We start from the raw sequence: 11,323 nt of genomic DNA on the forward strand, positions 1-11,323 counted from the left end.
ACAGCCACTGGAGCAGAATTACCCTAGATACTTGGTAGATTAGAAGGCTGGCAAGGTCGATAGAAGTATATTGGATATACATTATGTTAATGTGTACTTTACTAGTACTCCTAGTAGCACCAGGGTATTAGATACCGGTTCGGTTGCTAAGTGTTAGTAACTCGAAATAAAAGCTACGGAATAAACGGAGACTAGCTAAAGGTGAGCTGACGATATGTGTTGGAAGTGTTCTCAATGTTGATATGATCAAGCATCGCACGCTCCCTCTACCATCGAGATTGGTGTTTGCGTTGAGCATAGACATGATTGGATTATGTCTATCACAATACGGTTATTCATTTAAGGAGAATAATGGTTACTCTGTTTATTTGAATAATACCTTCAATGGTCTTACACCTAAAATGAATGGTTTATTGAATCTCGATCGTAGTGATACACATGTTCATGCCAAAAGATAGTAATGATAGTACCACCTACTTGTGGAACTGCCACGTAAGTCATATCGGTATAAAACGCATGAAGAAGCTCCATGTTGATGGATCTTTGGGCTCACTCGTTTTTGAAAAGTTTGGGACATGCGAACCATGTCTATTGGTATATATGCATGAAGAAACTCCATGCAAATGGACCGTTTTGTACTCGCTTGATTTTGAATCACTTGAGACATGCAAATCATACCACATGGGCAAGATGACTGAAAGCCTCGTTTTCAGTAAAATGGAACAAGAAAGCAACTTGTTGGAAGTAATACATTTTTGATGTGTGCAGTCCAATGAGTGCTGAGGCATGTAGTGGATATCGTTATGTTCTTACTTCACAGATGATTTGAGTAGATGTTGAGTATATTTACTTGATGAATCACGAGTCTGAATTATTGAAAGGTTCAAGTAATTTCAGGGTGAAGTTGAAAGATCATCGTGACAAGAGGATAAAATGTCTATGATATGATCATAGAGATGAATATCTGAATTACGAGTTTGGCACAGAATTAAGACATTGTGGAAATTGTTTCACAACTGATACAGCCCGGAACACCATAGTGTGATGGTGTGTCCGAACATCATAACTGCACCCTATTGGATATGATGCATACCATGATGTCTCTTATCGAATTACCACAATAATTTATGGGTTAGGCATTAGAGACAACCACATTCACTTTAAATAGGGCACCACGTAATTCCGATAAGATGACATCGTATGGTTTAGAGAAACCTAAGCAGTCATTTCTTAAAAGTTTGGGGCTACGACGCTTATGTGAAAAAGTTTCAGGCTGATAAGCTCGAACCCAAAGCGGATAAATGCATCTTCATAGGACACCCAAAACAGTTGGGTATACCTCCTGTCTCAGATCCGAAAGCAATAAGGGATTGTTTCTAGAATTGGGTCCTTTCTCGAGGAAAAGTTTCTCTCGAAAGAATTGAGTGGGAGGATGGTGGAGACTTGATGAGGTTATTGAACCGTCTCTTCAACTAGTGTGTGGCAGGGCACAGGAAGTTGTTCCTGTGGCACCTACACCAATTGAAGTGGAAGCTTATGATAGTGATCATGAAACTTTGGATCAAGTCACTACCAAACCTCGTAGGATGACAAGGATGCGTACTACTTCAGAGTGGTACGTAATCCTGTCTTGAAAGTCATGTGCTAGACAACACTGAACCTACGAGCTATGGAGAAGCGATGGTGGGCCCGGATTCCGATAAATGGCTCGAGGCCATATAATCCGAGAGAGGATCCATATATGAAAACAAAGTGTAGACTTTGGAAGAACTACTTGATGGTTGTAAGGCTGTTAGGTACATATGGATTTTAAAAGGAAGACGGACAATGATGGTAAGTATCACCGTTAAGAAAGCTCGACTTGTCATTAAGATGTTTTCCGACAAGTTCAAGGAGTTGACTACGGTGAGACTTTCTCACTCGTAGCGATGCTAAGAGTCTGTTGGAATTATATTAGCGATTACTGCATTATTTATGAAATCTTGCAGATAGGATGTCAAAACATTGTTTCCTCGACGATTTTCTTGAGGAAAGGTTGTATGTGATACAACCGGAAGGTTTTGTCAATCCTGAAAGATGCTAATAAGTATGCAAAGCTCCAGCAATCCTTCTGAGGACTGGAGTAAGCATCTCGGAGTTGGAATGTATGCTTTGATGAGATGATCAAAGATTTTGGGTGTATACAAAGTTCATGAGAAACTGGTATTTCCAAAGAAGTGAGTGGGAGCACTATAGAATTTCTGATGAGTATATGTTTTAACATATTGTTGATCGGAAATGACATAGAATTTCTGGAAAGCATATAGGGTTATTTGGAAAGTGTTTTCAATGGAAAGCCTGGATTAAGCTACTTGAACATTAAGCATCAAGATCTATAAGGATAGATCAAAACGCTTAATGGTACTTTCAAATGAGCACATACCTTGACATGGTCTTGAAGGTGTTCAAGATGGATCAGTCAAAGAAGGAGTTCTTGCCTGAGTTATAAGGTATGAAGTTAAGACTTAAAGCTCGACCACGGCAGAATAAAGAGAAAAGACGAAGGTCGTCCCCTATGCTTAAGACGTAGGCTCTACAGTATGCTATGCTGTGTGCCGCACCTGAAGTGTGCCTTGCCATGAGTCAGTCAAGGGTTACAAGAGTGATCCATGAATGGATCACAGTACAGCGGTCAAAGTTATCCTTAGTAACTAGTGGACTAAGGAATTTTTCTCGATTATGGAGGTGGTAAAAGAGTTCGTCGTAAAGGGTTATGTCGCTGCAAGCTTAACACCTATCCGGATAGCTCCGATAGAGATACCGGATACGTATAATGGAGCAACAATTTAGAATAACTCCAAGTAGAACAGTTATTTGGAATAGCTCCAAATAAAACGTGGTAGCTGCATCTAGGAGATGACATAGAGATTTGTAAAGCACACACGGATCTGAAAGGTTCAGACCCGTTGACTAAAACCTCTCTCACAAGCAACATGATCAAACCCAGAACTCATTGAGTGTTGATCACATAGTGATGTGAACTAGATTATTGACTCTAGTAAACTCTTTGGATGTTGGTTACATGGCGATGTGACCTGTGAGTGTTAATCACATGGCGATGTGAACTAGATTATTGACTCTAGTGCAAGTGGGAGACTGTTGGAAATATGCCCTAGAGGCAATAATAAATTGGTTATTATTATATATTTCCTTGTTCATGATAATCGTTTATTATCCATGCTATAATTGTATTGATAGGAAACTCAGATACATGTGTGGATACATAGACAACACCATGTCCCTAGTAAGCCTCTAGTTGACTAGCTCATTGATCAATAGATGGTTACGGTTTCCTGACCATGGACATTGGATGTCATTGATAACGGGATCACGTCATTAGGAGAATGATGTGATGGACAAAGACCCAATCATAAGCCTAGCACAAAGATCGTGTAGTTCGTATGCTAAAGCTTTTCTAATGTCAAGTATCATTTCCTTAGACCATGAGATTGTGCAACTCCCGGATACCGTAGGAGTGCTTTGGGTGTGCCAAACGTCACAATGTAACTGGGTGGCTATAAAGGTACATTACAGGTATCTCCGAAAGTGTCTGTTGGGTTGGCACGAATCGAGACTGGGATTTGTCACTCCGTGTAAACGGAGAGGTATCTCTGGGCCCACTCGGTAGGACATCATCATATGCGCAATGTGACCAAGGAGTTGATCACGGGATGATGTGTTACGGAACGAGTAAAGAGACTTGCCGGTAACGAGATTGAACAAGGTATAGGGATACCGACGATCGAATCTCGGGCAAGTACAATACCGCTAGACAAAGGGAATTGTATACGGGATTGATTGAGTCCTTGACATCGTGGTTCATCCGATGAGATCATCGTGGAACATGTGGGAGCCAACATGGGTATCCAGATCCCGCTGTTGGTTATTGACCGGAGAACGTCTCGGTCATGTCTGCATGTCTCCCGAACCCGTAGGGTCTACACACTTAAGGTTCGATGACGCTAGGGTTATAAAGGAAGCTTGTATGTGGTTACCGAATGTTGTTCGGAGTCTCGGATGAGATCCCGGACGTCACGAGGAGTTCCGGAATGGTCCGGAGGTAAAGATTTATATATAGGAAGTCCTATTTCGGCCATCGGGGCAAGTTTCGGGGTCATCGGTATTGTACCGGGACCACCGGAAGGGTCCCGGGGGCCCACCGGATGGGGCCACCTATCCCGGAGGGTCCCATGGGCTGAAGTAAGAAGGGATCCAGCCCAAAGTGGGCTGGGGCGCCACTTCCCCTAGGGCCCATGCGCCTAGGGTGAAAGGGGAACCCTAAGGAAGAGTCCCAAGGAGGGAAGGCACCTCCTAGGTGCCTTGGGGGGGAGGGAAACCTCCCCTGGCCGCCGCCCCCTAGGAGATTGGATCTCCTAGGGCTGGCGCACCCCCCCTTGGGCTCCCTATATATAGTGAGGGTAGGAGGGCCTCTTGAGACACCCCTTATGCCTTTGGTGCAGCCCTCCCTCTCTCCCAAGTTCTTCTCCTCTCCCGTGGTGCTTGGCGAAGCCCTGCAGGATTGCCACGCTCCTCCACCACCACCATGCCGTTGTGCTGCTGTTGGATGGAGTCTTCCTCAACCTCTCCCTCTCTCCTTGCTGGATCAAGGCGTGGGAGACGTCACCGGGCTGTACGTGTGTTGAACGCGGAGGTGCCGTGCGTTCGGCACTTGGTCATCGGTGATTTGAATCACGACGAGTACGACTCCATCAACCCCGTTCACTTGAACGCTTCCGCTTAGCGATCTACAAGGGTATGTAGATGCACTCTCCTTCCCCTCGTTGCTAGTCTCTCCATAGATAGATCTTGGTGACACGTAGGAAAATTTTGAATTTCTGCTACGTTCCCCAACAAATGCATCATCATAATGAGCTCAAAGTGACCAAGTGTCTGGTCACGGGATCATGCATTACGGTACGAGTAAAGTGACTTGCCGGTAACGAGATTGAATGAGGTATTGGGATACCGACGATCGAATCTCGGGCAAGTAACGTACCGATTGACAAAGGGAATTGTATACGGGGTTGCTTGAATCCTCGACATCGTGGTTCATCCGATGAGATCATCGAGGAGCATGTGGGGGCCAACATGGGTATCCAGATCCCGCTGTTGGTTATTGACCGGAGAGCCATCTCGGTCATGTCTACATGTCTCCCGAACCCGTAGGGTCTACACACTTAAGATTCGGTGACGCTAGGGTTGTAGAGATATGAATATGCAGTAACCCGAAAGTTGTTCGAAGTCCCGGATGAGATCCCGGACGTCACGAGGAGTTCCGGAATGGTCCGGAGGTGAAGAATTATATATAGGAAGTGCAGTTTCGGCCATCGGAAGAGTTTCGGGGGTCACCAGTATTGTACCGGGACCACCGGATGGGTCCCGGGGGTCCACCGGGTGGGACCACCCATCCCGGAGGGCCCCATGGGCTGAAGTGGGAAGGGGAACCAGCCCATAGTGGGCTGGTGCGCCCCCCTTAGCCCACCCCCTGCGCCTAGGGTTGGAAACCCTAGGGTGGGGGGGGGCGCCCCACTTGCCTTGGGGGCCACTCCACCCTTGGCCGCCGCCCCCCTAGGAGATCCCATCTCCTAGGGCTGGCGCCCCCCTTGGGGAGCCTATATAAAGGGGGGGAGGAGGGAGGGGCAGCCGCACCCTTGACTCTTGGCGCCTCCCTCTCCCCTGCTACACCTCTCCCTCTCGTAGTAGAACGGCGAAGCCCTGCTGCGGTGACTCCTGCATCTACCTCTCCTCCCCCTTGCTGGATCAAGAAGGAGGAGACGTCACGCTGACCGTACGTGTGTTGAACACAGAGGTGCCGTCCGTTCGGCGCTAGGATCTCCGGTGATTTGGATCACGTCGAGTACGACTTCCTCATCCCCGTTCTTTGAACGCTTCCGCGCGTGATCTACAAAGGTATGTAGATGCAATCCGATCACTCGTTGCTAGATGAACTCATAGATGGATCTTGGTGAAACCGTAGGAAATTTTTTGTTTTCTGCAACGTTCCCCAACAGTGGCATCATAAGCTAGGTCTATGCGTAGTTCCTTTTGCACGAGTAGAACACAATTTGTTGTGGGCGTAGATGTTGTCAACTTTCTTGCCGCTACTAGTCTTATTTTGCTTCAACGGTATTATGGGATGAAGCAGCCCGGACCAACCTTACACGTACGCTTACGTGAGACCGGTTCCACCGACTGACATGCACTAGTTGCATAAGGTGGCTGGCGGGTGTCTGTCTCTCCCACTTTAGTTGGAGCGGATTTGATGAAAAAGGTCCTTATGAAGGGTAAATAGAAGTTGACAAATCACGTTGTGGCTTTAACGTAGGTAAGAAAACGTTCTTGCTAGAACCCTCTTGCAGCCACATAAAACTTGTAACAACAATTAGAGGACGTCTAACTTGTTTTTGCAGCAAGTGTTCTGTGATGTGATATGGCCAAAGTTGTGATGAATGATGAATGATATATATGTGATGTATGAGATCATGTTCTTGTAATAGGAATCACGACTTGCATGTCGATGAGTATGACAACCGACAGGAGCCATAGGAGTTGTCTTTATTTTTTGTATGGCATGCGTGTCATTGAGAAACGCCATGTAAATTACTTTACTTTATTGCTAAACGTGTTAGCCATAGTAGTAGAAGTAATAGTTGGCGAGCAACATCATGGAGACACGATGATGGAGATCATGATGATGGAGATCATGGTGTCATGCGAGTGACAAGATGATCATGGAGCCCCAAGATGGAGATCAAAGGAGCTATGTGATATTGGCCATATCATGTCACTATTATTATTTGATTGCATGTGATGTTTATCATGTTTTTGCATCTTGTTTACTTAGAACGACGGTAGTAAATAAGATGATCCCTCATAATAATTTCAAAAAAGCGTTCTCCCTAACTGTGCACCGTTGCGACAGTTCGTTGTTTCGAAGCACCACGTGATGATCGGATGTGATAGATTCCAACGTTCACATACAACGGGTGTAAGACAGATTTACACATGCAAACACTTAGGTTGACTTGACGAGCCTAGCATGTACAGACATGGCCTCGGAACACAGAAGACCGAAAGGTCGAGCATGAGTCGTATAGAAGATACGATCAACATGAAGATGTTCACCGATGTTGACTAGTCCGTCTCACGTGATGATCGGACACGGCCTAGTTAACTCGGATCATGTTATACTTAGATGACTGGAGGGATGTCTATCTAAGTGGGAGTTCATTGAATAATTTGATTAGATGAACTTAATTATCATGAACTTAGTCTAAAATCTTTACAACATGTATTGTAGATCAAATGGCCAACGTTGTCCTCAACTTCAACGCGTTCCTAGAGAAAACCAAGCTGAAAGACGATGGCAGCAACTATACGGACTGGGTCCGGAACCTGAGGATCATCCTCATAGCTGCCAAGAAAGATTATGTCCTACAAGCACCGCTCGGTGAAGCACCTGTTCTCCCTGCAGAACAAGACGTTATGAACGCTTGGCAGACATGTACCGATGATTACTCCCTCGTTCAATGCGGCATGCTTTATAGCTTAGAGCCGGGGCTCCAAAAGCGTTTTGAGAGACACGGAGCATATGAGATGTTCGAAGAGCTGAAAATGGTTTTTCAAGCTCATGCCCGGGTCGAGAGATATGAAGTCTCCGACAAGTTCTTCAGCTGTAAGATAGAGGAAAACAGTTCTGTCAGTGAGCACATACTCACTATGTCTGGGTTACATAACCGCTTGACTCAGCTGGGAGTTAATCTCCCGGATGACGCGGTCATTGACAGAATCCTTCAGTCGCTTCCACCGAGCTACAAGAGCTTTGTGATGAACTTCAATATGCAGGGGATGGAAAAGACCATTCCTGAAGTATTTGCAATGCTGAAATCAGCAGAGGTAGAAGTCAAAAAGGAACATCAAGTGTTGATGGTGAATAAAACCACTAAGTTCAAGAAAGGCAAGGGTAAGAAGAACTTCAAGAAGGACGGCAAGGGAGTTGCCACGCCCGGCAAGCAAGTTGCCGGGAAGAAGCCAAAGAATGGACCCAAGCCCGAGACTGAGTGCTTTTATTGCAAGGAAAGTGGTAACTGGAAGCGGAACTGCCCCAAATACTTAGCGGACAAGAAGGCCGGCAAAATGAAAGGTATATGTGATATACATGTAATTGATGTGTACCTTACCAGTACTCGTAGTAGCTCCTGGGTATTTGATACCGGTGCAGTTGCTCACATTTGTAACTCAAAGCAGGAGCTGCGGAATAAGCGGAGACTGGCGAAGGACGAGGTGACGATGCGCGTCGGGAATGGTTCCAAGGTCGATGTGATCGCCGTCGGCACGCTACCTCTACATTTACCTACGGGATTAGTTTTGAACCTCAATAATTGTTATTTAGTGCCAAGTTTGAGCATGAACATTGTATCAGGATCTCGTTTAATATGAGATGGCTACTCATTTAAATCCGAGAATAATGGTTGTTCTATTTATATGAGAGATATGTTTTATGGTCATGCTCCGATGGTGAAGGGTTTATTCTTAATGAATCTCGAGCGTAATGCTACACATATTCATAGTGTGAGTACCAAAAGATGTAAGGTTGATAATGATAGTCCCACATACTTGTGGCACTGCCGCCTTGGTCACATAGGTGTCAAACGCATGAAGAAGCTCCATGCAGATGGACTTTTAGAGTCTCTTGATTACGAATCATTTGACACGTGCGAACCATGCCTCATGGGTAAAATGACCAAGACTCCGTTCTCAGGAACAATGGAGCGAGCAACCAACTTATTGGAAATCATACATACTGATGTGTGCGGTCCAATGAGTGTTGAGGCTCGCGGTGGTTATCGTTATATTCTCACCCTCACTGATGACATGAGTAGATATGGGTATGTCTACTTAACGAAACACAAGTCTGAGACCTTTGAAAGGTTCAAGGAATTTCAGAGTGAGGTTGAAAATCAACATGACAGGAAAATCAAGTTCCTGCGATCAGATCGTGGAGGAGAATACTTGAGTCATGAATTTGGCACACACTTAAGAAAATGTGGAATAGTTTCACAACTCACGCCGCCTGGAACACCTCAGCGTAATGGTGTGTCCGAACATCGTAATCGCACTCTATTAGATATGGTGCGATCTATGATGTCTCTTACCGATTTACCGCTATCATTTTGGGGCTATGCTTTAGAGACTGCCGCATTCACTTTAAATAGGGCTCCGTCGAAATCCGTTGTGACGACACCGTATGAATTATGGTTTGGGAAGAAACCTAAGCTGTCGTTTCTAAAAGTTTGGGGATGCGATGCTTATGTCAAGAAACTTCAACCTGAAAAGCTCGAACCCAAGTCAGAAAAATGCGTCTTCATAGGATACCCTAAAGAAACTATTGGGTATACCTTCTACCTCAGATCCGAAGGCAAGATCTTTGTTGCCAAGAATGGATCCTTTCTAGAGAAAGAGTTTCTCTCGAAAGAAGTAAGTGGGAGGAAAGTAGAACTTTATGAAGTATCACCTCTTGAACCGGAAAATGGTGCAACTCAAGAAAATGTTCCTGAGGTGCCTGCACCGACTAGAGAGGAAGTTAATGATGATGATCATGAAACTTCAGATCAAGTTGCTACTGAACTTCGTAGGTCCACAAGGTCACGTTCCGCACCAGAGTGGTACGGCAACCCTGTCTTGGAAATCATGTTGTTAGACAACGGTGAACCTTCGAACTATGAAGAAGCGATGGCGGGCCCAGATTCCAACAAATGGCTTGAAGCCATGCAATCTGAGATAGGATCCATGTATGAACACAAAGTATGGACTTTGACAGACTTGCCCGATGATCGGCGAGCGATAGAAAACAAATGGATCTTTAAGAAGAAGACGGACGCGGATGGTAATGTTACCATCTATAAAGCTCGACTTGTCGCTAAGGGTTATCGGCAAGTTCAAGGGGTTGACTACGATGAGACTTTCTCTCCCGTAGCGAAGCTGAAGTCCGTCCGAATCATGTTAGCAATTGCCGCATTCTATGATTATGAGATATGGCAAATGGACGTCAAAACGGCATTCTTAATGGTTTCCTTAAGGAAGAATTGTATATGATGTAGCCGGAAGGTTTTGTCGATCCTAAGAATGCTGACAAGGTGTGCAAGCTCCAACGCTCAATTTATGGGCTGGTGCAAGCGTCTCGGAGTTGGAACATTCGCTTTGATGAGATGATCAAAGCGTTTGGGTTTATGCAGACTTATGGAGAAGCCTGCGTTTACAAGAAAGTGAGTGGGAGCTCTGTAGCATTTCTCATATTATATGTAGATGACATACTTTTGATGGGAAATGATATAGAACTTTTGGACAACATTAAGGCCTACTTGAATAAGAGTTTTTCAATGAAGGACCTTGGAGAAGCTGCTTATATATTAGGCATCAAGATCTATAGAGATAGATCAAGACGCCTCATAGGTCTTTCACAAAGCACATACCTTGATAAGATATTGAAGAAGTTCAATATGGATCAGTCTAAGAAGGGGTTCTTGCCTGTGTTGCAAGGTGTGAGATTGAGCTCAGCTCAATGTCCGACCACGGCAGAAGATATAGAAGAGATGAGTGTCATCCCCTATGCCTCAGCCATAGGTTCTATTATGTATGCCATGCTGTGTACCAGACCTGATGTAAACCTTGCCGTAAGTTTGGTAGGTAGGTACCAAAGTAATCCCGGCAAGGAACATTGGACAGCGGTCAAGAATATCCTGAAGTACCTGAAAAGGACTAAGGAAATGTTTCTCGTTTATGGAGGTGACGAAGAGCTCGTCGTAAAGGGTTACGTCGACGCTAGCTTCGACACAGATCTGGATGACTCTAAGTCACAAACCGGATACGTGTATATTTTGAATGGTGGGGCAGTAAGCTGGTGCAGTTGCAAGCAGAGCGTCATGGCGGGATCTACATGTGAAGCGGAGTACATGGCGGCCTCGAAGGCAGCACATGAAGCAATCTGGGTGAAGGAGTTCATCACCGACCTAGGAGTCATACCCAATGCGTCGGGGCCGATCAAGCTCTTCTGTGACAACACTGGAGCTATTGCACTTGCCAAGGAGCCCAGGTTTCACAAGAAGACCAGGCACATCAAGCGTCGCTTCAACTCCATTCGTGAAAATGTTCAAGATGGAGACATGGATATTTGTAAAGTACATACGGACCTGAATGTAGCAGATCCGTTGACTAAACCTCTCCCTAGAGCAAAACATGATCAACACCAGAATTCCATGGGTGTTCGATTCATCACAATATAACT

Source organism: Triticum urartu, chromosome 1A, assembly GCF_056163025.1.
Source record: "Triticum urartu cultivar PI428250 chromosome 1A, HENAU_Tu73, whole genome shotgun sequence".
NCBI classification, from domain to species: Eukaryota; Viridiplantae; Streptophyta; class Magnoliopsida; order Poales; family Poaceae; genus Triticum; species Triticum urartu.